The sequence below is a fragment of the Melozone crissalis genome, unplaced genomic scaffold, assembly GCF_028551555.1.
Source record: "Melozone crissalis strain CALT ecotype California unplaced genomic scaffold, PUWL_Pcris_2 ptg000013l_1, whole genome shotgun sequence".
NCBI lineage: Eukaryota > Metazoa > Chordata > Aves > Passeriformes > Passerellidae > Melozone > Melozone crissalis.
In genome coordinates, this window is record NW_026535791.1 from 12650574 (window position 1) to 12678405 (window position 27832).

Below are 27832 nucleotides of genomic sequence, written 5' to 3' on the forward strand. Positions count from 1 at the left end.
TTCAACACAAACTCCTCATTGGTGTAACTATTTTAGAGATTCTGAATGTCCTCTGCATTCTAACCATTGTCTGTAATGTCATCCTCATGCTCAGTACACACATCTGGCAAAGGTGTTTTGTTAATGGCCTCCAAATTATGCAAAGTCCTGCAGGTAACTACGCTAGTTAAAAACTTCTGGGCACCATAAATGACTCTCACTCACACCTCCAATAATTTTCTCGTATATTGCTATTATTAGTGCCATTATTTTTACTATATTTTACACATGCATACATAAAGCAAAAGTTCTGAACATCGCTGTTTATGTTTTTCATGGTATTCATTTTACTGCAATCCAAATAATTTAGATTATCTAAAGTACATTTAGTATACCTAATAAAATAGGTAGGTATCTATCCCATAAAAACATTAACTGTTATTCAGTATTTCTGCTACAGCAGAGCATGATTTTCAAAAATTCTCCTGATTTTATGCATGTATACATTTTAGTTGTCTTTTTAAAAAAATTCTATCTCCTTACATTGCTATCAGTACAAAGCACTCTTTCCAATAGCATTTTTCTTTATATGCAAACAAAACTGAAAACGTTTGCCATACCATTTATGAACACAGCATGGTTTCATTCGTTTCATTCATGCTCTTTTTAAGTTAGCATTCCTATATTGAACAAGTACCATAAGTCTTTATTTTTACAGGAATGTTTATCTCTGTCTATAGTTACTATTCCATTGATGTTGGAAGCAAGGTACTTTGATCCTCTGAAGGCATATGTATCATAAAAAAACCCTAAAACACTATCATGAATTGTTAAGTTTCTTTTCTGCTTTACTGGAAGTCCTAAAATAGCAGATCCATCCAGCATTTGGAAGTAAATATATTCTTAGGTATATATGATCATGCTCAAGGCAATATTCTAGGCAAATGGATGCAAACATATGAGAAAAAAGGGATCAGTATTGGACCAAAAGAGTTAGGAAGGTTAACAAAAGGAACAAAAAAAAAGGGAGAAGACAGAACTCAAGAGAAGATCTTTAACAGGTATAACAAGAAAATATTACCAGAGGGAGAAAGAAAATAAGTTGACCTTTTAATAATTACTGAACAGAAAAAGAAATTTCATCTTTTAGTAAGTCAGACTTTACCAGTATGCAACTTTGTAAGTCTACCCCATATTTTGCAAGTGAGCCATGTAGAACTCAGTTGTTAAAATAAAGACTAGCGCTGTATTTTATAACATTTTTATGTCTTTAATATGGATTTTATACTCTTCACATTTAATTTTACATTTCTAAAAACATCTTTAAGTTACAATTACATTGGGAAACCAACACATTTTATATGAAGGCAGAAGAACAATATTTTTTGACTACTCAAACCATAAAAAATTCATGTGAGTGCCATAGTCTTCTTTTTCTATGTCTTCATTACAATCCTATCAGTCAAGAAAATACTGGTATCAGCATCAAAGGAAGAGCCAGCAATCTTCCACATCACAAGTTAGGACAATACTTTTAACATGGAAAGGAGGATTGTCAGAGAGCCAGTAAGTGAAAAGCTTCAGAAAGGGTGGCAGCTGTAAAGAGTCAGGAAAAAAAAAGAAAAAAAAAACAGGGAAAGATAAGATAACAAGATTGAAAAGGACAGGAAAAAACAATACACAGGAAATGGCAACAGCAACAATCGTGTTTATTCATATTAGAAACAGTAAAAGAACACTGACAGAGAAGGTGAGGAATAAGGCAGCTGCTCTTAGCGAGGTCTAATGACAAGATCTACAGTGGTATGCCATGCTCAGTTATTTCTCAATGAAGGTGACAGGCCAGTCACTTAACTTTTAGTTTGAACTAGTCAGTTCAGAACAGGATTCCTGTGAAGTCAGCAAACTAAAATGGGCACCTCCAGAGGGCGATTCATCCCACCCTAAGATCTGAATCTTAGACTCTGAATCACATATTTGAAATGTAATCAATTTTGTGAAGTTCACTAGGTATTTATGAAGCTAGCATGTATCTTCAAGATGAATATTTATGGATAATAACATCTGGATTAAAATAATAAGTGATTAGTATATTTTCAACTTCCTTTAATGTGAACAAAGAAAATTTACTAATGACTTTCATCTGCACAGAACATATAATAGGTTTGTGCTGCAAAATTTTTTTTCCTACCAAACAATATTTGTGTGAACTACAGTGAGCACAAAAATGAAGTGTGACCCCATAAAAGGAAGTTTGCTTTTCTGTTAGAATTAATTATATACTACTGGGCTTTAGGTTTATCTGCTGTAAATAAAAAATTAGGCTTAATATCACTGGGATTCTCTATTCCAAAATTTAAGACACAATTAATTAAATATCACATTTAACTGATACTTAAAATAGCACAGCTGATATTTCAGTAATTTGTTACTAAATGCAGTAAATACTGCTGGGAAAAAATGCTGAAATCCAATGTCATGGTCATGGAGACATATTATAATGGTTATTTTAAACTAACTATAATTAAATTAAAGAGTCATGGGTGAAGGGCTGGTTTTAAAGTTGGTATACAGCCCAGTCTGTGCAGGAAACTTCAGTGTGGAACTGGTCTCTGGAAACAACCTCTTCACACCACCTTCACCAGCTTGCCAGGCCAGATGCAAAGCCAAGACTGTGTGCTTACAGAACAGCAGTACCAAAGCATAAATAATCAGAGAAGGGGATGGGAAAGGGAGCTTTCCTCCTGGGCAGTGATCTGGGGGCTGGAAGACACCAAAGGCACAGCTCACCGTTGGCACTTCCTTGTCCATATGGAAAGTCTGAGAGACACAGTCCTGGGACTGGAGTGGTCTTCCACTAATAATTATTTCAGAATACAGTCATCTTGATACTGCCTATTACATGAGGACAACACAGAGTTGCCAGTTACAATGCAATTAAATAGAATCTAAATATACTTGAAATGGGATTTTGCACTGAACAATTTACATGACCTAAACCATTTTAGAATCACAAAACATTAAATAATGTAACATCAATGCAAAACAACATAACAGCAAGGGCTTAACCATAAAATAGACCAAAAAGTCTCTTATTTAGAACTTCTAAAATTTTATCTACATTTAATTTCTTTTTTTTTTTTTTTAGAATGAAGAGTACAGTTATGTCAGTTTTTCTGTATTCATATCTTTACTGGATGCCCTTAAAAACTGCTGCCCAGTGACACAGACATGGCATAGGAACAGGAACCCTACCACACAGCAATTTATAGCATAGTTCTTATGCTGACCTATCTCTATCAGCAGAAATTAATACACTACATTCCAAAAAGTAGATGTTACTATTCCAAAATTAATTGTGAAGTGCCACCATAAGGCCTCTCCCTGCCCCACCCATTTTCTCTCTCTGTCCCCTTTCAGAGGGGGTGTTATTCTGCCATACATCAACTCAGGGCTCAGTCACACTGAAGTGTTGCTCAGGTGAACAGTTAAAATGTTTTATGCTTACCATTGAGTGAATGTACTCAATGGGAGTACAAAATGGGAGATCCTTATCTCTGTAGTTAAATGGTTTTTTGCATGGTAATTAATGAAGACCAGTTATAGTCACTATGAATATTTGTTAATTGCTTAGTTTAAAAAGTATAAGATTTTCCTAAACATATACTCTTGCTATAGTACTATATATACTTATGTGAATCATGCAGAAACCAAGCACAGCCATGAACAGATTACTGAATGAAACTTTTTTTTGCAATTTCCTAATTTCTTTTATTTTATTACAGCTTATGGATGAAATCCACACTGGTGTCTAACCTGTAATGAGTGCCAATGTAAGTAACCCATTGTTCTACAGCTACATTTGGTTATGAATTGACTGACTTTGCTTAATCCTGCTGAGTAACCTAATAAGCAGGTTTTCTTTTCAATTTCAGTATTATTACAATTAGGTTTTACACAGAAATTCTGATACTCTTTACTATTACTGCATGCCTGCTTTTGCCTTTTCCCAAATACTAGTGACTAGAATTAACAGAAACATATATTTTAAAAATGGTTTTGATTTTTTTCATGTCTATAAGTGGGTTTTTTAAGACTAACTTGGTAAGACAAACATTGGGGTAGTCATCCTTTCAGCACGAATTTTGTGATTCAGGTAGGCCCTGAAAGTCAATTTAAAGCCTTCCTTAGAAATGACTGTGCTAAAATAAAAATGCACAGGGAGTAAAGTACAGCTCAGAAAAGCAGTTAGAAAGCTGAAGTCTCACTCTGTTTTCCATGTAGCACAAAGCATAACATATCTGAGCACTATATAAAAAATATTACTGGAAATCCTCACCTGACTCCTCTCTTTCATCCTATTATTTCTCCTACACTCATTAAGTTTTTTTCATCTTTCCTTTTGTAAAGGAGAATGAGTTCCTTCTCCCCGTTCCAGTTTCTTCCTTTGTTTTTTCCTGCTCACCTGCACAGTTCTGGAATTCCAGAATTTAAAAGAGCTATAGATCCAATTCTGGGGTTAAATACCGAATTCTGAAAGTTGTAGCATGGATGAAGATCAATAACTTAAATTTCAAGTGTTTGTATTCTCTTACTTCCAGCAATGATATAAAAACACTGGAATAAAGTTCAGCAATGAATCTATTTAGATAACTGCAACCTTTGGATGAGATCATCATTCTGTAAAGAGCTATGCTCATACAGCAAAACATAATGATTTCTATAAATTTGAATTATATCATTATCTCTGCTACCTTCTTCTCTTGTTTAGCTGTTATGAGAAGGGCATGTCCATTTCCCTCCTTTAGTGCCATTCTAAATGATGCACACAATGCTTCAACAAATTAAATGATTAATATCTTTAAATATTTATAACCACCTTATTATTAGATATTTAGGAGATAAAAATAGCAAGAGCTAGGACTACCATCTTGTACACAAATATAAGCATTTTCTATCCTGTAACAATTAATAAACAACATTTATTACCTGCATCCATGATATAGATTTTTAAATGCCAGGTCTTGTAAACACAAAATCCATCTGTAGAGTATTTTTTCAAGCAGCTTAATAGCCATAATATCAAATGTTGTTTCACACATAGTATCAACATTTGATGTTTCATTGACACAGTAACAGGAAGCCAGCTCAGTGTAAGTTACTTTGTAGAAGACAGTGCCAGAACTTCAAGGTGTTACTTCTCAGGAATCATGAACTCCGGCAGTCTTTAAAGATAAAATGACATATGACAAACAGTAAAAGTAAAGCAAATTTTTAGGGACCAATGTTGACTAACTAAAAGAATTATCTCTATATTCAGTATCCGATCAAGAGAGAAACACAAAAATAATTTCCTTTTAAAATAACATACCCTCTTAGAAAAAAAACCAAACCAACCAACACCCCCCACCCCAAAAGTGCTTTTTTTTACTATTGTTATGGTGATCTTGGTACATAACCTATTTGTATAGTCATGTGCTGACAGGATTATTAATTACTGAGTTCCAAGCTTGAGCAGAAGTCATGTATCTTGTTAGCTAAATTTAGTCATAGACATAAGTGTGCAATCATAATCAATATTGAGAAGAAAAACTGTTAAATAAAAGCTGAAGACTTATGAAAAGATCAGAGCCAAAAAAAACCCCACTGCATTTAAAAAAACCTTTTCATTTAGGGGGTGTTCTATGACATTGCTTTCAGTCTTTCTGCAGACTCTAGTCTTCATAAACAACTTTTTAGGGATTTGCAAAATAATAATTATGGAAAGTAATCCCACTGTCCATAAACTTCAATTTAACACTAGTAGGTGTAATAATCCACTGGATTAATTTATTGTTAGAAAGATCATAGATCTCAGAAAAATGCAAATCAAAGAGACCAGGCTTTAGAAATCCAAGACTTTTTTCCTGCCACTTAGTAAGACAAACATTATCTAAAAGTCATAACTCATCATGTGGAAAAACTTCATCACGTTCTTATGAGTTACATAGGAAGGGGGGAAAGGAATGAATGAATCAGCAGATTTCGAATGATGGGACATGTCCCACTTGGAGAAGATGCCAGCTGTACATTGTAAAGGAGAAAAATTACCATTGTGCAGCCAGCTTTCCACAGCAGCTCATTTGAATCCTTTTGTATCCACTGGTGAGACCATGCTGCCAGTACTGTGCTCCTTGCTACAAGGACATGCATGTGCTGTAGCATCAGAGAAGGGCAATGGAGCTGGGGAAGGGTCTGGGTCTCAAGTCCTACGAGGAGCAGCTGAGGGAGCTGAGGTTGTTTAGTCTGGAGAAAAGGAGGTTCAGGGGGGGCCTTATCACTCTGTACAACTGCCTGAAAGGAGAGTAGAGCCAGCTGGGGGTCAGTCTCTTCTCCCAGGTAGTAACCAGTGACAGGATAACAGGAAATGGCCTCAATTTATTCCAGAGAAGGTTTAGATTGGATATTAGGAAACATTTCTTCACTGAGAGGGTTGTTAAGCACTAGAGCAGGCTGTCCAGGGCATTTAAAAGACATGTGAATACAGCACTTAGGGACACAGTTTAGTGGTGGACTTTTACTGTTAGGTTTATAGTTGACTTGATGATCTTAAGGGCCTTTTCCAATCTAAATAATTCTATTTTGTGATTCCTTTGTCCATCTGCATCTGCAGTGAAGAACTGCACAGATAGGAGGCTGAAGAAAGTATAGTGAGACAGAAGACAAACTTTAGATGTAAAAGATTTATAGGACCATTTGTACCTTTGCATGTAATTGTTCCTGGAGTAAGCAGGAAAGTAGATTTTCCACTTAGAAGGGTCATGAGCAGAAACTGGAGAAGAAGCTGAGATTCCAGAAGACAGGTAAGGGTGTAGCTAGGACAAGTGTGGCGTGAGCTAGAGTCAGACAGAGAGCTGTAGCCATGTTCTCTAGTAACGTGGCTTTCAGCTGACCCCAGTGTGTGATCTCTCCAACTCTTATTGAAAACCTTTCTCTGATACCTGTTCCAAATTCTTCATTCTTATGCACTCATCCTCAGACCTAACAATACACCCCATCACTGCTTCTATATCCATATGCCTTGCCTGGAGTCATAAATTCCTCTCTCCTGTTGCTCACAGGTAAATTCAGGAAACCACCTTTTCCCACAGTATAGCAGAAGTCACTCTCTCTTTCCTTACAAGTTGCTTTCTGATACAAGGCTAAGATTCCCCTCAATCTCATATTCAGCTTGTAGCTAGTTCAAGTCTGACCAAAGACAACAGCAGAATCATGTAAGCTAGCAACAGGTATTTAGCAAGATAATATAAAAACAAGCACAGCCCTCCTTATTTCCACATTTGTATCAAAAGACCTGAGTAAGAAAAATAGAACATAAAAAGGTTAAACAGAGCACCTGTCAACTTGCTTCATCTTTTTAAAAAAGTTATTGGTAATATTTGTTTCTAGTATCTTGTTTAAATTTCATACAATACATTACAGTGATTGTTGATCAGACAAATTATTTCTTTTAGATATTTTTTTAAGATAAACATATTTATACTACTTGAATACAGCTTATAGCTTAGTGTACCTCAAATTTGACACCACCACAATTCCTAACAAAAATATGCACGGAAGGTTGGAAAAGCTAACATCTCTGCAAATTACTTATGGATGTGCTTGTATGGTACTCATGACAATGGGAAGTAAACTCTGTCAAGGGCAACTAAAAGCACTGAAAATATAAATATTTTATGATGCTGGAAAATTTTCAATAGTAAGAGACATGATATGAGGGCAAAGAAGCTTTTTACAATGTAAAATTATCATTCAGGGAAATAAAATAAGTTGGTCAAATACAATTGAGATTTTGAAAAAGTAACAAATGGGTAATAAGACCTGCTAATAATTGTAAGGAAAGTTTATGCCCATTAATAATGGCAGAATGGAAAATTCTAAAATCTGTTTTTCTCGCAATGAGAAATCAGGCTTTAATTCAAAGAAAGATATATATTGTAGTAGAGGAGTTGACAAGTTTATTTTTTCAGATGAGGACCCAAGACTTGAAAAATCATACTTACCAGAAAATGAAATCTACTAGTTGGGAATATATATGAAAAGCAGGACCATTGAAGAATTTCAGGGATACTCAAGGACAATACAATGATTCAGAACCCCATACTTCTGTTACTGGGGGAGGCATGATGGGGATAGAAGGATTAATGCTGCCAGACTGCTTTTCCTGGCTCCTTTCTGGGCACCTTTTGCTTCTTGTGAAGAGAATGCAACATACCTAAAACTGAGAAGGTAGGGAGTACTCTCTACTTTTTCATACACTCGAGAATATCAGTTCCCACTTTGTTTTGAGCAACAGATCATTATCAGCCTTCAGCAATTTTCAAAAGCCACCACACACCCATCTGATCAAACTTTTAATTGGAAACACTATTTAAAGGACAGTTATGGTTTAGCCAAACAGATGTTCAATTCACCATAGCCTTGGAGTCCAGTAGGGATTTGCAGACAACAGCTTGGAAACCATTCCAGCTGTTGCAAAGGTACAATGATATCTTCTATTCCATCCCTCCCTCCAGACCTTCTGGTTGCTGCATGAAATATTTCTGCTTTTTTATCTGATTTTCCCTGGAAATAATTTTAGGGCTTGCAACTGCATTTAACTTCTGAAGTAGCAGCAAACTGGCATTTGCCATTGCCCACAGGTTAGTGAACAGTAGAAGCAAAACTGATCTGCACATCCATAGAAAAAGGAACAATAAAAAAATATCTACAGATTTAAGAAAATGGGAATAGTATACGCTTGATTCATGTGTAAAAATTTATCATCAATCAATGAGGACAACAAACTTATTTACAGATCCAGATAAATTTTAAGAAATTAATAGAATCTGCTAAAAATCCATCCAAACACCAGTAAAATGGCTTGAAAGCCCTGGCTTCTCAGAGCAGCAGCAAGACATTACCTATCACTTTTACAGTGATATTCCAGCCCTTTAGCAGGCAGGAACTCCAAGTTCAAATCACGTACTTTAAGCTCGTTGGAGTTATAAAACTCTGAGAAAACAGGGAGAAAGAATCTTCTCTTCATTTTGCAGCCCCTGCTGTTGAAAAGAACAGCTACAAGTCCCTGCCTTCCTAAGTGGCAGGACTGGTCACAGCCTGCTGAGCTCATGGTTTATGGGCTGATGGCTGCTGTAATCCAACAGCCACTGCCTCTCTCTGATGATGGATTCAGCTGAACAGTGGGGTCAGCAATATCTGGCCACTGTGACAGACACAGCTCCTGGATCACCACAGGTCCTGCTGTGAGATCCTTCTGCAGCTCTTCAGGGTCAGCATTAGGTCTGCCTCCAACTGTGAATATTTTCCTTTTATCATCTGCAATATTTACAATTGCGCTTTTCCAGACTGTTTAGGAACAGGTGGACCAGCAAAGGTGCCAGTACAAACCCCCATGAGGGGGTAGCGTTAAAGCTGCCCATTAGTCTCTGTACTGTTCCTTATCTTCTAACCCTTTACTAACCCACAAAGAATTTTAAGTGATTCCCTACTTCATTTTGTTAACAGTCTTCAGTTACAGAACTTTTAAAAACTTTTTGGGTCACTTTTTCCTGTGCATCTGGAAATGACTCTTCCAAATAACTAGCAAAACTCTAAGACAAAACTACTTGTACAAAAGGCATGATGGTTGCTATTACACCTATCCATGTTCCTATAAACAGTATGCTTCATCACAATCACTGGCATTTTGTCTGTCATGGTAGCCTCACTTTTTAGTCCATTAGTCCATGACCATCCTAAAACCCTTTTCAAAACTAGGGTCACATTTGTTACTTTCCATTCCTCTGTTATCAAGGCTAATTTAAATACCAGATTATACAACACAGTTCATGGTTTGCTCACCAATTTAATTTCTGAATTGTTCTAGGGCTACTGAATGAACAGCATGTTATTGGGCAATTTATTAATGTGTATTTAATCAATTTGTTTAAAAACCTTTTATTGAGATATCAAATCTGAACTACTCCCTATAAAAACAACTCCTATTTGGGGATGTCCCTAATCATCCTGTCATAAACCTTGCCAGCACAATGAGTTCAATTTCTTTCAATTTCTTTTTGTAATGGCTTTGTCTTTCTCCTTAACCACAACTATCTATTAACCTCACCTCTCATCTAACAAAATTTACACTGGAAAAATGTGGGGTTTGGCTTTTAGAATTTTAGCCCATTGCATTTCAAAATCTTTTTGTTCTGCCTCATACTAGGTCTACATTTGCCAGAATTGTGCTCTTTTCTGCTTTGCTTGCTTGGATTTTGCTTTTTAAAAAAATCTCTATTTCTAGTAGCTTCTCTTACTGCTGAATTGTGTTGGAAAAGGCTTATTTAATTGGGTTAGAATCAGAAAACAAAGCCCCTGTGTATTTTGAATATTTATTTAAACTGTGTCTTCTGAATATTTATTTAAACTGTGTCTTCATTAGTATACAATCTTTCTTTTAAACAAGACTGGACTTTTAAAAAAATTTATTTTAAGCTGTTTTTCTCTGACAAGTACGACAAACTTGAGTATGATATCTCGCTACTGAATGGTTCCTCCACTGTCACTTGTTGCATGTTGATCTAGACTAAATCAAGGGCTGTCTTTCTCCTTCTAGATTCTCTATCTTGTTTGCTCAAAAATTAGTGCTCAATGATATCTAAATAGCAGCCTGTGCATGATGGCCTAATGAGGCCTAACATTCAGTTTATCCAGTCTATACATATATAACCAAGAATTGTTGCTAGGATCAAGCTTTTGGGTTGTACAGACTCCCCAGGCTCCCACAGTATTTCACAGCAATTTCACCTCCATCTCTCCAACTAGCCCAGAGCTCTTACTAAAGTTCTCCTACTCAGCCATAGAACCATATAGAACTACAATTTGTGGCTTATTCTGATAAAATTAGTCTATTGGACTATATTTTCTTTGGTACATACTGCACCATTTGTCTGCACAGTCCAATCTACCATCTCCGTAATCAGCCAGGCACTCAACGTTCCATCATCTCTGTACAATCTAAACACTGACATTTCAGGGTGCTTTTAAAAGAAGAAGTTACATGCAGACCCACTTACAGGAAGAGGGTGACATGCCTGGGGAATTCCAAATTTATTAATCCTTACCACTTCTCTGAAGGCTCATTACTTTTGAAGCACAATGGAAGCGGAGCATCATGAGATAGGGACATACCTAATAAAGATACCAAATGAAAACCAGTGTAGGTTCCTTCCCAACAGAGACCAAATGGCACTTGAAAAAAGGACTGATGAATGGCACAATTGTGGTTATTAAAGACTTCTGTACCAAGAGATGCTGTGTCAGGAATGAAATGAAGTTTGCTACAAAAGTAAGAAGACCTTCTGCATACACTGCAGACCATTGTGATATTTGCATTTACTTCCTTATACGAGAAGGGAGGAGAGGGAGAGGGAGAGGGAGAGGGAGAGGGAGAGGGAAGTTTTCAGGACACAATGGCAGTAGCTACAGACTTGAGTTTGACAGCTGAGAAGGCCTCTGGGGCTAGCATTTTTTCTATTGGCTGCAACTCACTTATTTTCCTTTTGTGAGGCCTCTGGTTGGAGCACCTTCTTTCTGCATTAAATTCTGACATGGCATTAGGCACAACAGAATCCAACAGCTATGCTGCAGCATCCAGTGCATATTCATTATTATTTATCTGTAATACCATAAATCTTGGAAGGTCTCACCATGGGCCATTTTGTATTACACTGGGCCATGAATAAACACACAACAAAATATAGATATACTTAAATTCTACATAAAGTGGCAACAGAGGGGTTATGGCAGAGTCCAAATGCAATTACACAGTACTACTGTGATAGGCATTAGCGCCTATGTACCCACAGTATAACTGTTGTCCAGTTGGATTGCTTAAAGCTTCACAGTGCATAAAACTTTCAAGAAAAAAATAGAGGGAAGATAATGAACACTTCTATTTATGAAGAAGTCAATGAGTACATGAGAGGCAGCTGAGGAGAAAATATTCAGTGTGGTCTGAAAATTCAATGACTGAATGAAGGAAGTAGGCATCATATGTTGATCAAAACCAGGGTCAACCTCTTGGTACTGAAGGAGAGGTATCAGGTAGAAGTAGTCCTGATGAGCCTTGAAAATAAAGACAGATAGCTTATATTTATTGCTCTAAAATGAAGCAGGAAATTGAAAACAGCAAAGGAGTAGGTTTGGAAAATGGTATTTACAGTAGAGCAGCACTTTGACAGCTAATGAGCAAGGCAAGGCTGCATTTTGTCAAGGCAAAGTAAAAGATTTTCTAATAAAGTCTTGATCGACGAAAAACCTGCTGACAGAGAAGAATGATCATCCTTTATGGATGGGAAAAAGATTCCTAAAATACAGGTTTACACTAGATTTTACGATAAAACAAATGACAGCATGATGGTGTCATTCATAAAGGGTTCAGAGAAGTTTTGTGAAGGCATCAACCTAGATTAAAAAAAACTAACTAACAAAAGAGTAATAGTTCTAACTGCAAATAAGGAACTGAGGGCATTGCTGAAGAAAATTTTCATGCATTAATTCTGTTTAGGATTGGAAAAGAAAAGGTATTTGAAACACATAAAACATTGTTTTTCCTAAAAATACTGTGAAATAAGAAAATTCTTTCATGTCACTTTTATTATGAACTTGTTACAGCTATCTATGCTACCATACCATAGTTTTGACTTTCAAGGGCTGAAGAAAAACAATGTTCCTGATGTTACAATGTGAGGAGTGCCTCATTCGATACAAATAAAGACATGCTACATTCAGGACAGTCACCATACAAGCAGAGTGCAAACAATAGTAGGGGAAGAGATCTCAAAGACTTACAATTAACATGCTGAATGTTCAGGCACATTCCTTTGCTCTTCCTTCTCAATGCACAGAAGGAAACTTACTCTGTTGCTGTAGTTTGGCATTCCAGCTCTTGAGGTATTCTCAAGAGGGGACAAAGTGTAGCTGTGCAGCAAATGCCCACTCCCTACATTCCAAAACATCATCTCCTTCTCTTGATATCCATTTCCTTGCTTTGGTCCTCGTTTCACTCATTTATAGCATCATGGCATGAGTTAAATGAAAGAGACCATCAGATCAGGTACTTAACAGCAGGGCTAAGCAGCAGTGAGTATTGGAGAGCTGGTTACAGCAGGAGATAATTCAGAGTTTCTTCTCTTCCAAACATTGGTAGCAGTGCTGCTGCAGGCAGAACAGAGCTATGCCCCACCATTATCTCCCTCAAAGTACTGGGAAGTTGCAATCACAGGAAGGGGAAGCAGTCACACCCAGGTGATCTGCCTCTCAGTGGTGATGAGAGAAAAAATCAGACAGAGATGACACATGCAGAGGATTCCCCATACCCACTCACTGGCATATCACTTTCCTTCCCTTCCTCCTCTGAAATTAGATCTGTTCTGAGGCACTTTTGGTCTAGAGGCTCAGCTAGAAGGCTGTGTTTAGGGGTTTTTTGCAATCACCTAATCTAATTCTGCTTTCCTTTCTTTCACCCAACTTACTGCAAGTAAAAAATATATATGGCCAGTAGGATTAAAAGGTGAGAATGGCAAACATTTAGGTCTCTACACATTTTAAAAAGAAAATACACTGTTCAGGATTTTTTATGCAAAATGAAACATTCAGTGTTCTGAAACATTTCAGTTTCTGAAATGAAATCATGATTTCGCTTCATATTGAAAAATCTCAATTTCATTTTATATTGCAAAATCTCAAAAGAATAAATGTTCAAGTTTTTAAATGAGAACTCTGAAAATACCCATCCTGTAATTAACATAATAAAATTGTGGTTTGAGTGCTGTTGAAGGTGATACATTTCAAAATCATTAAGTTTTGTGTTTGAACAAGAAATTAAGGCTTCTGCTTGGCACTAATTTTATATAGCAACCCATTGTCTTCTCTTCTTAATTGTAACTGTCATCTTGAATCCCCAACTCACACTGTAATTCACAAGTAGTCACTGAGTCTTCTTTAACACTTCGAAGTTCTTCTACTCCTCTCCAGCAGAAGAAAACCAAAAACTTCAAGAAAAGCATTTACTGAAAATCTTAAGCTTAAATCAATCATATATTCAGTGCAATGAAAAATACCAGTAGCTATTTCTCTTTTGGTCGTGCTCTTTCTTCAAATTACTTTCATTTCATGCTGCTCTTGTGCCAAGCAATAAAAATAATCCTGTGCTCCTTAACCTTTACTCATCAATTATTATCTGTGTCCTTGCTTCATGAGAAAGAATCTCTAATTGTCCCTACACACAATTCCTCCAGACCTTTACAGCCCCTTGGTAATTATCCACAAATTCAGTAACATTTCCAGGTCTTCCTTTTTTTTTTTTTTGGATTAAGACACAGCTGAAAACATCCTTGAATTTAAATACCAGAAAGGAAATACAACATCATAAAAAAGGGCACAGAGTTTACAATGCCCCTTTTGTTATACAGGGAAAGCACCTACATGTAGTCTTTGCTCATTTGTATATAAAAACAGGAGTCAAAGCAATGACTGTACCCATAACTACAGGACAAGAACTTCCTCCTTAAGCCAAGCATAGATATTTATAGCTATTTTTGGGTGAATCCACTGACATATGATATGGGTAATATGTAGTCCCTGCCTAAGACTATAGCTAATCAGCATGTATGATCAAATTCACTCATAATGCCAGCTCAGTTTAATTTAACCAAGGTACACTGACACAAATATAAGTGTATATTTATTAACATTTCAGTATTCAACCCAGCAAGACAATTACGTTAGTAAATCAGTTTGCAATATCTATACAAATATTAGTGCTATAAACAAGTTTTATAGATCAATAAATTTCAAAAAGTTTATCCATCAAAACACAGAGCAAGTCAGAGACACACCATTCTGAAAATAAAGAAAACAAACAACTCTCAACTCCCTACCTAATTGCAGTAGGGAAGAACTTCAGGGTCCCATGGTGAATTACCTAAGAATAATAAGGTCCTTAATGGGTATACTCTATATATTTTCTAAAAAGAACTGAAGTAATTTGACATAAGTCAAACCTCTTGATTCACATTTTTATCACTATTAGTTTGCCAACATCAGTAAAGACTAACTATTGAAAAAGTCAATCATTTTAATGTACTTACAGCTGAATTTTCTCATCATGTGACCAACTATCCACAAAGCCTCAGTGCCATTAAGAAGTTTTGAGGAATATAGTATTTGGTACTGCCAAAAAAACATAATTAAAAGAATGTATGTAAATTATACTAATTTTCTAATTAGAAATGTTTTATGGTTAATTCACATCTAAAGTACAAGTGGGGGAGAAGCAGGACTTACATTATCCCAACAGGCAGGTTCCAGTACAACCAATGAGACAGTGACAGAATGCACAGTAAGGAGTCACAGTAGGGTCCTGATCTTGCAACTGAACTCTCACAAAAAGAACCCCGCACTACTGCAGAATCTCCTGAATTTCAATAGGGCCCTACCCACACATAATCAATTACAGAGTCTGCCTATGTGGGAGTAACAACAGCGAGAACAGGACCTGTTCTTCCACACACCTGCAAAAATACCAAGATTAAAAAAAAATAAAATTAGTAACATGCAGCAAAACCTACTGATAGCCTGTTTTATTACAGCACTTAGCACATAATAAAGGAGTTCCATACATCTTTAAGTTGCAAATTTTTAATAGGAATTTTAGCTCCTTCTTTAAAGAATGTTGGCTTAAAATTGCTTATGAATTTTACATGTAGTGACAGCACATTATGGAAGCTTTTACTGATATTAATTGAAAAAGAATTTTTTAATTATCACTTTCTAAAGATTATTTATGCTAGTTTCCTTGGTGTGTTGTGCAAGTCACTTTTTAGTGCTTCAACCTTCTTAAAGTCTGTCCCACAACATCCATTTTAGGGATGCAGCATAGGTCTGTGAATTTATTGAGGTCTTCATGACTGTGAAAGTATCTGACCACATACAGTAGTATCCAGGACTGAAGTCTTCAAAAATACATAATGAAAAGCAGTTTAGAATTAGTAATTTTTAGACCAAAAAGTGGTATCTTTTTAAAACAAAAAAATCCTTATGAAAAACTTCATTGAGTTTAAGGACTTTGTGAACACCATTTAAAACACAGGAAGCACACAACATAGTTAAACAACACATCACCACTTTGCTGTTCACACAAAACGTAACATCCATTATTTGACCTTACTCTTCTTATTAAAAAACACATCTAGGTTGATCTTTAAAAGGAAAATGTTATAAATTACAATATGCTTATATGTTATAACCATTTAAATGTCAGATAGCCATAGGTAACATTAAGTAATATTTAACTGGTGATACTAGGCAAGACTACTGATGATAAAGGTTTTAAGAACAAACAGATCCTAGAAACATGCAAAAAAAACATTTCTTCATTCCTTTAATACAGATAGCTCTGCAGAAGAAACAACAATACTTAAAAACAAATAAACAAAAAGTTGGGACCAAATGAAAGGATTTGAGAATCTGACAACCCAAAAGTTTCATAAAATTGCATGCAGTTTGTTCAAGGGGTTTTTTTGTAATGACTAATTGTTCTCTTCTTGGCTTTGATATTGTGAAAAAAACCCATGAAAATTAGCAGAAAATGGAACAGAGTACCACAAGCTTTTGTTCCTTGTTGCGAGGTTGATGGTTTTCAACTGGGCAAACAAAATTTGACATTTGAAGACAGTTACCTTATGATACTGAACTGGAAGTGTTTCCTCTCGTGTTACTTCTTTCAAATTTTACATTTCATATGCATGACTCTTAGGCTTGTTATTCTGAGAAATTCAACCTCTTTTAAATATGCTACAGCACTAAATTTTGTTTAAAGAGTGTTGTATCTTGACCCCTGTCTAACATAACACAGAAAATTTTAAAATATCAGACATATGCCAAGTTAGTGTGCCTACCTAAGCCTGTACAGTGAGTGACCCGGCACCTCTGGCAATTGTAATCTGCCCATTTCTCACTGACTCAGATGAATGGGCAGACAAGACCTTTCAGAATGATTTTGGTGATAAAATCACACAGCTGTGATTTTGCATTTCTCAAGTTGCAATGCAGTGTGGTAATTTGATGAAGCCTGATCCTAATACCGTTTTCTCTCCCTGTATCTAGCTCCACATCTTTCTTCACAAATGAAGTATATTGGAATACAATGAATATTTTCTGCACTGTTCCAAAAGAGTAGGTTGTCAGATGGGTCAGGGACACATAGCTGCAGTCTAAATTACAGTCAGTTTCTGGAGAGAGCTGAAAACACAGTTTTACAATTTTGACAGCCTAAGAAATAGCTCAGAGCTAACATACAAACAGCCAAAGAAATTAAATACTGAAGCTGTCTCAACAGTTCCCTTCTCTGACATGGACAAGAAAAACATTTTTCTAATCCAGGTATAGAAAACATCATATCATGGAATGATTCACAAGTGTTTTGGAAGACTAGAAGGCCCTGGCAAAACCAAGGCTTTTTCATGACTAGCAGAAATAATGAAGTGTAGTTACCTACCTGCATGCTTACAGGTGCCACCAACACACTTGTACTGAGCTAGCCTGGCTGTTTTCTCAGTCTCTTCTAAACAGATTTCTCTAAATTTCAGCTTCTGATGTTTAGGAGAACAGGAAGCAGCTCACATTGTGGCCAGCTCTGAGCTACACGTGTCGAGTGGCAGACCAACCAAGCATGCTGACCTGCAAGGCAACAGGTTGAAGAGAACAGAAAATTTCTGAGTCCATGCTGCAGCTTTTTCTACCCCAGGGGCACTAATTTGAGTCCCTTCTCTACTCACAGCTGCTAAATTTCATTCAAATTGCAGAAACTTGACTTTGTGACCTCTACCTCTATATCAAATGCAGCTGAAATTAAGCAGTGGATTTGAAAGTTATTAGGAGATAACACAACCCTATAATATAACTTGTTTTGCTCAGAACCTAGGCATGAAAATGCTGTAGCATAATCACTGTGATAATGATGATTTTTATGTCACTTACTGTTTTCATTCAGGAGTTACACCACAAAGTCAGATACAACAAAACACAATTGTTACACAGTGATAGCATAAATGAATGTAGAGACTTTCAATAAAACTGGATTCATTTTGCAATGCGAACAGGGCCCTGAATACAGGTTGCTTCATAAAGGTGATAATTTCACAGAAATACAGTATTTTTTTTAACTTACCATGACTATAACTGACTGCCCTTCATGGAGATCCATGCTTCTCTTCCAACTCCATACTGTCTTTCCTTAGGCTTAAAAAAAGTTCAACGATAGACAGCTCAATAAAACAGCCACATCAAATCTAATCAGTCTATTCAGTATAATTGTACTTTTGTGTTTGTTTTGTTTTTTTTTTTTTGTTAAGTTGGTTGTTTTTTGGTTTTTTAGTTTTTTTTTATTTTATTTATAAGCATAGTGATTTTTAAAGCATCACCTTAAAATCCTGATCTTACTGCCTGGATGCTGGTACTCAAAATTAGGGAATAGTTTTTAATAATATGCAAAACCCAGTTCCTTTTCTAGAAATGGCATCCACAATTCTCTGTTTACCTTTTCTATTGATACAGCTCTACATTTTTAACTTGCGTATTTCTCACTGAAAAGGCAAACTTGAAATCAGAGGGGTTTATACGTTACTGGATTCCAGGATGAAGGAAGGAAAGAAATTGAAGATGTATAATGACTTCTCTAAAACTCCAGTAAAAAAAAAGACGAGAGAGACAAAGAATAATCATTGTGGGAAAGTTAATAGAAAACTGAACATTAGAGGAAAGGTTAGCAGGACGCAACAGGTATTAGAAGATTCAGGGAAGTGAAAGTGATTCAGCCAAATGGGGATGGAACAAAAGAAACAAAGTTACATTCTAAGCAGCGCAATGAAAACAAGCCTTTCAAAACAGTTTGACATTGGCCTACCTCTTCTTCTGTCAAAGTGAAAGAATTACATCAATTCAAAAAATGCCTCACGAAAACCTTAAAACCATTTAACTATAAGCATTTGGAGTTACTAAACTCTGCTCAAGTAAGCAACTAAAGAAGGGCTTAAATCTGGAAATCAATTTACATCCTATTGTTATTTTTCACTAGGTCTGTAGTACCAAAAACACATCCAACACTGAGCCTGAGCTCCTTACCCTATAAACAGACTCACACTTTGGTGCTGGTCGGGATGCAGCCCATTGGTTACCAGATAGGCAAAGTCAATACAAGATGCAAGGGACTAATGTGGGTCAGACTCTTCTCTCCCACACTCATGCAAGTATTTTTACTTAAGTGCAAGATTAACTGATGAAGAGAATGCAGATAGTTAAATGCTCAAAATTAATTCAAGAATCAGCTCTCTAAAAAAAAACTAAAGAAAAAATGGCTGAGAAGGAACAAAGAAACCGATTGTTGAATCTGTATTAAAAATAAATGACCTCTGGGTTACATCTCAATGCACTGTGCCTGAAAACTGCTGCTTCTTTCTGGTTTAAGTATTAAACCTTGTTTTTAAAACATGAAATGGTAAGGAACTTTGGCAGAGGTCAAGCAAGTTTAGTGGTTGATAACAGTACTAAAGTAATTCTTAACACAGGGTGTAGCTCAGATGTTGGCAAAAAGGGCTCAGCATCTCTCTTGGCTATTTAAACACATTTGTGCTTCCAAACTCAGTTTGGTAAACAGTTGAGACAGGGTAAATATTCCATATTCCAAGAGGATAAACTGTGGAAATCATAAGCCACTCATAGGGTTCTGTCCCTTTTACTCCTTACTCTACAACACAGTTACTAAAGGAAAACAAAAATTGATTTGTTGAGATACCAAAAATGTCTGGGGCATCTCTCAGCATTCTTTGAACTTCTGGTCACTGTGATCCATCTCCTGAGCTATGGATCATTCTGTGCACCATTATTTTAAACTGTCACCTACCTAAATTATCAGGAAGTCAACAACAACAACAGTTAAGAACTATATTCTTACACAAGCAAGCCCCTGCTACCATCCTTTATTGATATCTCTAAAAGAAAGGAAACTCCTCATTTTAAGATCTATGCTTAATAAACCCATACATATAAATATCATTACCAAGTGATTCTTATGACTAGGATTAAAGACCTGATTAAGGAAAAAGAGAAAGAGTTCCTCTATATTCAGTCACCTTTTCACAAAATGGCTAAACAAAATGATGTTTTGTTCTTCCCAGAATTATGAACACTATTAAAATTTTATAAATGTTGTGAAGTTCAGAGTTCAAAACTTCTCAGAAACTGGGAAAATAGAGAAGCAAATTAACATCTTGCATCTTTCAGTCTTAAAAGAAACAAATTGTATGCAAAAGAGCAAACAAACTAATACTAGCTATAAGCACTTTCAGATCCCCCACTCCTGCAGTCATTTCAGCAGCATTCCATTTAATTGCAGGCATTCACATCTGTAAAATTTAAACTTCAGTCTTTCAAACAGCTTCATATATCCTGAACTTTACTCTTCTAAGTAGTGCTATCGATAAAAGTATTCATTTGAACAGAGTTAGGCACAGGACTAAGGCTAAAGAAAGTGATAAAGAAATTAACTAATGAATTCAGTGTATCACTAACAATTACTTTTGAAGTTAAGGACAGCAAGGAATAAAGCAAAGCTTGAAAAATTAACAGCTGAAATATGGGGTGTGGAGGAAAAATTATGCTATGGTCCCAGAAATTATCCCACAAAAACTAACTTCAATACCTATTAAATAAAAGAATCAGTGCTAAACAGGAAAAAATAGAGCATCCCTAACGTAAAAGCCATGACAACCATGCTCTTTTCTCACCATTTGATGAGTATTCTTCAGTTCAAGATTGAAGTTCATGGCTGCTGTGGAGAAGATAACTTGGCCACTGTTCTGCTGTAATTAATCCATAAATAAAAGAGTGGGCTTCAGTTTTCACAATACCAAGACAGAACTTTTCATAACCATTAAATCCACAAAAATATTAAAATGTTTAGAAGTTACAGTTGGACCATTTAAGCTAAACTTTACCACAGAACCTAAGCTGAATACCAACTCCTTATTAAATCCTCAGGGATAGGCTATTATGAGTCAGGCCTATAGATATGTAAGAGTCAATACTATAAGATGCTAACAAAACATAGAAATTCAACTTTTTGATGACTACACCACTAGTCTTTTTGCCATATTGAGTATTTTAGTGGTTTAAAAAAATATAAATTGAAGGTTTGCTCTTGAAAAATCAGGAGGTAAAAGAAAAAAAGCTAGTTTTATTTTTCACGTGGAAGTATATAGGAAATCTAATAAAGCATGTGCATGTCCTAAGCCAGCACATACTTCTTGCAGTCCTTACAGTCTATAGAAGTATCCTTAGACCAGATTTATTCTGGCAAATTCAAAACTCTCTTTTCATTGTACAACAGTAAATGCTGTCCACTTCAGTCCTTTCAAGATTATAACTGCTATCATTGCAGGCAGACTAAAATTGCAAAGCAATGAATTCCAAATCCTGTATTTGTCAGGGTAAAATAGAGACTGACTGGCTACAGCAGAAAGCAAAATACACGTGAAGGAGGATGCCCAACTACAATTACTAGGTTATTAAACTGAAACTTTAAACTTCAAGTGATAAGAAACATACAGGGGAGGCCTGAAGGGAGGCTTAGATGAACCTATAACAGGGATCTAGAAGGCCGGATGAGCATCAGGGGCAAGGCAGGGCTCAAATTAGAAAAATAAGTAGGAAAAAAATTCAAATTTCCACTGGCTATATGTCCAGATACAGTACAAACACTGAATACCAAAACAATATGTAGGTGTGCAATTATTATAATCATGTGGGTGTACCTTAGTACCCCCCAATTGGTCTAACTTACCTAGGAACTTTCCAGATGAAATAGAAAAACATGCAAGAGCCCAGGCAAGCCAAATGATCTAACTAAAAAGTTACAGAGTAATGACACAACGCCAGTTTTCATTACAACAAATTCCTCTAATCCTCACAGTTGTAAAATAAATCTTAAAAACACATAGCAAGGTAATTTGTAAAGTAATGCATGCCTGAGCCAGAAGACAGCCTCCAGCTTTCTAACCATCCCTAGCTATGAGTTTCTGTGTCATTTCAGCAGACATGTGCCTTGCTTTGGTTTTGCCACCTCTCAACTGGATCTAAGCAATCCAGTACATCCAAGCACAAAGCCTGCTGCATATAGGAAACTCCAAGTACAGGAAGCTGGGGGGGATGTCATCTTAGCAATGTAGGTTATTATAAGTCCTTATTTACACTGATTTTCTCTAGACTTTTAATTTACAAATCTGGGGGGTCAGGATTCTCCAGGGCATAAAACCAGGATTCCTCAAGAAGTGCTTTCCAAGTCTCTAGACTGGATCCAGTCAGCAACAGCTTCCCACTCCTGACATAAGAGCACCTAGGCAAGAAGTGGGAAAAAATGCTGAAAGTTCTACAGACAGAACTTTCAGTCTAATGAATGAAACTGCCCAAGAACTAAGGGCCATCAGAAATCTAACTGCACCTTGCTTGAAGAACAAAACATATTACTTCAGCCTTACCTCACTAACATAAAGACATAATGTGTATGGAAGAAAAGGCAGATACAATAAACTGAAAACATTCAATTGCACATGCTCCTTCCCTTGGCAACAAAAGAGCAGACAATATGACAAATGCTGGTCATGTCACTTCTTACTGTATGAGGAGATTCTCTGACAATTTCATGGCACTCTCTGAGGAGAAGGACCTGTAATGCAGGACAGGTACTATGAGGAAGTGTTCAGAATGAGAACTGCATGAAGAAAGGAGTTGATTATAGAAACTGCAGCTTATCTGCAGTTTCTATATCTGCTTCCCCAGCAGATAAGACATCCACCACTCTGATGAGTCCAATCCCAATTTGTTTGGGATGGAAATTTGATCTAAAAGATTTATATTATTTTTGGTGAGGCTCAAAATCCCTTTCTTTTCCTTCTGTCCTCAGCTGTGTTCCTGCTGTGACTTTTTGGCTTGGCTAGTCACTGATGAAACACACTGATGATCCTCTCTCAGATGCTACAGCTAAAGAATGCAATAGCCACCTCCTCTCACATGGATTTTTACACTACAGAAATTGCTTTTCTAAATTGTTCTATTATTCCTCTAAATATTCTCAGTTAAATATTTACCCATTCTGATCCACAAATTATTGTAATTGTGCATTATTTAAGACATATGGATAGAAGGTGTAAACTAAGACTATCACATTGGGTTTAAGCTTTATGCAGTCTTAAGTAATTCTGAGAATAATGATTGTGTAATGTCACTATTAGCTTTGTAAGTCCGAAACACAAGAGCATAATAATAAAGAGAACTTATCAGTGTGCTTACACATAATAATATGCATTTCAGTCTGTGCAGAGCAGGGCCTATGTGCATTAAGAATGGAACCTGAGAGCAAGTACTAGATATTAAGGGATGTAAAAATTTCACTTTCATTAAAAATCTTAATGAAATCTTAGGAATGATATCTGAAAGTAGTGCCCTGTTCATAATAAAAAATACCCTGTATCACAGAAACACTGTATCACAGAATATTGATATACTATTTTCTACATCTTATTTTTATATTAGGGTTGGAAAAATGGGTGGAAAATAATAACTAGAATTATTTTAGGGCAAAACTATACAAAATATAAGTACAGAGAAGTGGTATCAGCAGCATCATAATTTTATATTTTTCTTTACTCTTTTCACTGCTACTTCTACTGCAAAGTTTTCTTTTTACAGGCACATAACCTTCAGGAAAAAAAATTAGAAAATATGTACTATCATTTTTTTAAGTTAAAAGGCATAGTTTTCAAAAATTTTGCTCAGAGTAATTTTAATAAAAGAGCAAAAAAGTAAAGATACTACAAATAATTTATATTTCCTCCTTCTTAATAGAATGGCTTTACGATCTGAAGTTTTGTCATCTGGCTCATTTTCATTGAGAACTTGGTTTTAAAAAATTAGGAATCAGTTTCTTTAGCAGCACCAAACTTCAATTCAGAGGAAAATATAATAATATAAATGCATAATATTTGCTATGTGATTACTTACATGTTGCATCGCACTATTTTTTCCTTAAGGAGCTCCAGAATTACATGGTCTCTGAGCAGCAGTAGTTTTCGTAGCCATGATGGCCTAGGCTTTTTGAGGCCAAAAGCTTGGTGTTTTGCACTGTAGCAGTGGCTAAAAAAAAAAAAAAAAAAAAAAAAAAAAAAAAAAAAAGAGAAATTACCTCTCCCCTTCAAAATTTGTTCTGCTTATATTTTGTCAGTGCAGCTCTAGCAGGGAGCAGTAGAATCATGAAAAGCATTAGGCCCTGAGCCTGCTAGCGCTCGTCTGCCAGCAGTCCAACCGAGTTCAAGAGGACTTGCTCACAGACGTGAAGGGAAGATTTTGAAAGGCAGTGGGAACAGAGCTCCCAGACTCCCATTATGTACTTTTGAAAAATCTTCCCCTAAGTCGTGAGTACAACAGTTTGCAGATCTGAGGCCCCTGCTTTCCTTTCCCTTTCTAAAAAGTGCATCAGATTAGTAAAAAAACCCCGAAACCCTGAAGGCAGAAAGCTCGAGGAGCGGCTGGCAGGGATGCGCTGGGTCTCCCAGCCGAGGCAGGGTCCGCGGAGCTCCCAGGGAAGGACCCTTCATGAGGCACAAGTCAAGTGCAGGGAGCGAGCGGCTCGGGCGGCACTGTAGCCTGCCTTCCCCCCGCGGCTTTCGGCAGCTCGCTAAGCTCCATCTCGGCTTCCCCATCCCTGAAACGCGGGTGGGAGCACTAAGCCGACCATCAGGTATGTTACGATCAGTCACAGCTTGGGGCGGAGGGGAGGATGCGGCGTGAAAATGAAAGTTCGCCTTCTCTCCGAGCGCTCCGCGCGCAGCCGAGGCGGGAGCGCTGCCCGAGTTGAACCTCGCTCAGTGAAGTTCCTCCGAGAGGGCTTTTTGCCTTTTTTTTCTTTTTTTTTTTCCCCCTTATTTTGTGTGGGGTGTTTTAGTTGGTTTGGGGTTTGTTTTGGTTTGGTTTTCTTTTTGGGCTTTTTTTTTGTTTTGTTTTTTTTTTGCAATGACCAGTGTAGTCCGATCCGGGCCCGCTCTGCCCCGGGATGAGCCCACACAGCCCCGCTCCGCCGCTCAGGGGCTGCTCGCACGCCCGGCCGGGGGGCGCCCCGGGGCGCTGCCGCCCGGAGCCGGTGCGGCGGCAGGAGGGGGATGGGGAGCGGCGGCTGCCAGTCGGGATCGGGATCGGGCCCGGGCGCTGCGGGCAAGCGCCGAGCGCTCCGAACGCTCCTCTAGCTGCGGCGGGGTGCGCGGCCATGGGGGGGGACAAGGGGGGTCAGGTTGCAACCTGAGCGCAGCGGGAGCCGCGGGGGTCCTTGGAGGCGCGGGGGGGCGCGGGGGGGAGGCGCTGTTCATATTTTCCTCAGGTCCTCTTGGCGCACATCCCCCTCCCCCAGCCGGGCTTCCTTTCCCTACCTTCCCAAAATCCGCTGTCGTGCCCCCCTATCCACCCCCCTCCCTGCCACCGGCGCCTTTACCTTGACAAGTTCGCGGGGCCAGCGGAGGTCTCGCTCCCCCTCTCTCTCTCTCTCTCTCTCTCTCTGTCTCTCTCGCTCCCTTTCTCCCACACACATCTCTAACGCGCCACCTCTCCCCCGCGGGCCCGGGCTCCGGGTGACATTTCCCATTTCCCCCTCCCTCCCTCCCTCCCTCTCTCTCTCTCTCTCTCTCTCTCTCTCCCTCCCTCCCTCCCTCTCTCTCTCCCTCTCCCTCCCTCCTTGCCTCTCTTCCCCCCCCACCCCCCCTTTCCCCATTAGCGGCGGTTGGGTCGGGAGCGCGCGCGGTGAGCGGGGAGGGCGTGGAGCGCGCGCGCGCGGGCGGCGGGAGCGGGGGGGGGGGGGAGGGGCGGCATTGACAGCGAGCGCCGTGTCCGTGCGGCGCTGCCGCCTCAGCCCCCGCGCGCCCCCCCCCGTTCCCGGCATGCCCCGGGGCGGCGGGGCTGGCGCTAACGAATTTGAATGAAGAGCCCTCCGCTCTTTCGGCGCCATTTTCGAGTGATGCCCGATCGCATCGCTGCTACCGCCGCCGCGGGGGAGGCGCGGGGGCCGCCCGCCCTCCCGCCCCGCGAAACTCACTTCCCTTCCCCTCCGCTACCCCGCTGCCACCCTCGCCGTCGCGCTTCGGAGTGGGTGCCGCCGCTGCCGCCGCCGGCACAGGCGGTAAGAGCCGGAGGGACCGGGCGCGGCTGGGGCAGAGGGAGCTGGGCGGGCGGGGGAAGAGCGTCTTTGGAAAACGGGGGCGACCTGCACCCCGCCGCCGGGAAAAGTCACCCCGGGAGCCCGGCGGGCAGCGGGCCGGGAGGCTCCGGGAGGCGGCGGCAGGTCCTGGGCGGATCTGTCACTCGCTTCCCTCAGCCTCAGCGGTCGGGAGCGGCCGTCTCCTCCGGCAGGTAACCCCGCTTGCTCCCCGGGGCGGCACCGCGCCCGGGCGGGGATCCCGGGAGCGCCGCTCACACCCGGCCCAGGAGAGCGGCGCGGGGGGGCGGGCGGGAGCCGCGGGACAGACGGAGTTCCAGAGGGTCCCGGTGCCCCGCGCTCCCGGGACATGATAGGACAGGCTTCCCCTCATCTCCCCTCCGGTCCCTACCACCCACCCGCCAGCGGATCCCTCCCTCCCGCGTTCTCCCCGCTCTCCGCCGTGGAAATTTCGGGGCAGCGCCCGGGACACGGAGGCTCCTGCTTCCCGGCTCTGCAGCAGCAGCCGCCAGGATGACTTCCACACTTACATGCACATCTCCCTTTCTCGCCCGCCGCCCCCAACCCCCCCCCCCCCCCGCCTCCTCCTTCCTCTCTCCCCATGTTTTCGTAAGCTGGATTAATGCCCCTTCGCTCTTTCTGTTCCCTTTCCCTTCTCCCCTCGCACCCCCCCCCACCCAAAAAAATATATAGAGGACAACCTTCGGGTTTTTTTTCTCCGTTTGTTTCCTCTCCATGTTAGCAGATTAACTTCTCCGTTTAAGCGCTTTCTCCACCTCCCACTCAATCGCTTAATTTCCCGTGTCGCGATACGGAGCCGCCTTTTGCAGGAGCCCGGGTGACGGTCGTGCTGCCACATGCTGTCACATTTATCATCTCTGCCCCTTTGGGTATTAACGAATGACCAAAGTGCTCTTCATCCCCTATTGCACAGAGCTATTTTTTCCCCTCGTAGCGTTATAACGCGAGTTTCCTTCCTGGACTGGAGGGGGGGAAACATAATCCGAGACCATTTGAATCGTGCCAGCTATTTGTAGGTGTTTTTCCTCTCCTCCCACACACCCCAAAAACCGAGTAAATACCCTCCCCATAGATAGCCCAGCCTAATACTGTGATCAGAGCTGGCCATTCACCTCCTCTTCTCCGCCTACAAAATTCTCTGTCTCTGTCACCCGGGTCGCTATTTGTCATTGGCTTAGCTATTTTTTGGTGGTTGTTTCTATGTCATTTCTCGGTGGCCAGCAGCTCTCGCTCTCTCGCAGCTGTATGAACGCGATCGTGCTTATTGTGATAGGCGCCGAGATCTCTCGCAGCCTGTGCGCTGGGCGATTCCCCCTCCGCACACACACACACACACACACATACACACACACACACAATATGTGACACGGTGCATTTTCTCCACGACGCCGTTTAACCCCCTCGGGGCCGACTCTGGCGTGGGCGCTCGCGTTTCGGAGTGGCGCACACAGGCTCACAAGGCATCTTTTTGTGGCGGGAGCGCCGGCGGGGACAGCA

The 27832-nt window shown here is 39.4% G+C and overlaps 2 long non-coding RNA genes across 7 annotated transcripts in view; one reads left to right on the top strand and one right to left on the bottom strand.

The window, feature by feature from the left end:
* The window catches only part of LOC128934098 (uncharacterized), a 72081-nt gene that overhangs the window by 23806 nt on the left and 20443 nt on the right, over window positions 1–27832 (top strand). Inside the window, exon 2 of the long non-coding RNA XR_008482824.1 lies at window positions 3765–3812. This is a non-coding gene — a long non-coding RNA (uncharacterized LOC128934098). The remainder of the gene's footprint in view (window positions 1–3764; window positions 3813–27832) is intronic.
* On the bottom strand, window positions 1015–27615 carry LOC128934097 (uncharacterized). 6 transcript variants are annotated; one of them, XR_008482819.1, is made up of 10 exons: window positions 25598–25737; window positions 24118–24249; window positions 20847–20921; window positions 18233–18303; window positions 17561–17742; window positions 15349–15575; window positions 15153–15234; window positions 4969–5204; window positions 2770–2874; window positions 1015–1575 (listed from the first exon to the last, which is right to left on the bottom strand). It is a non-coding gene; the product is annotated as an uncharacterized LOC128934097 (long non-coding RNA). The 6 variants fall into 6 exon arrangements; XR_008482820.1 differs by lacking the exon at window positions 2770–2874; XR_008482822.1 differs by lacking the exons at window positions 1015–1575; window positions 2770–2874; window positions 4969–5204 and adding exons at window positions 10457–12126; window positions 12921–14986.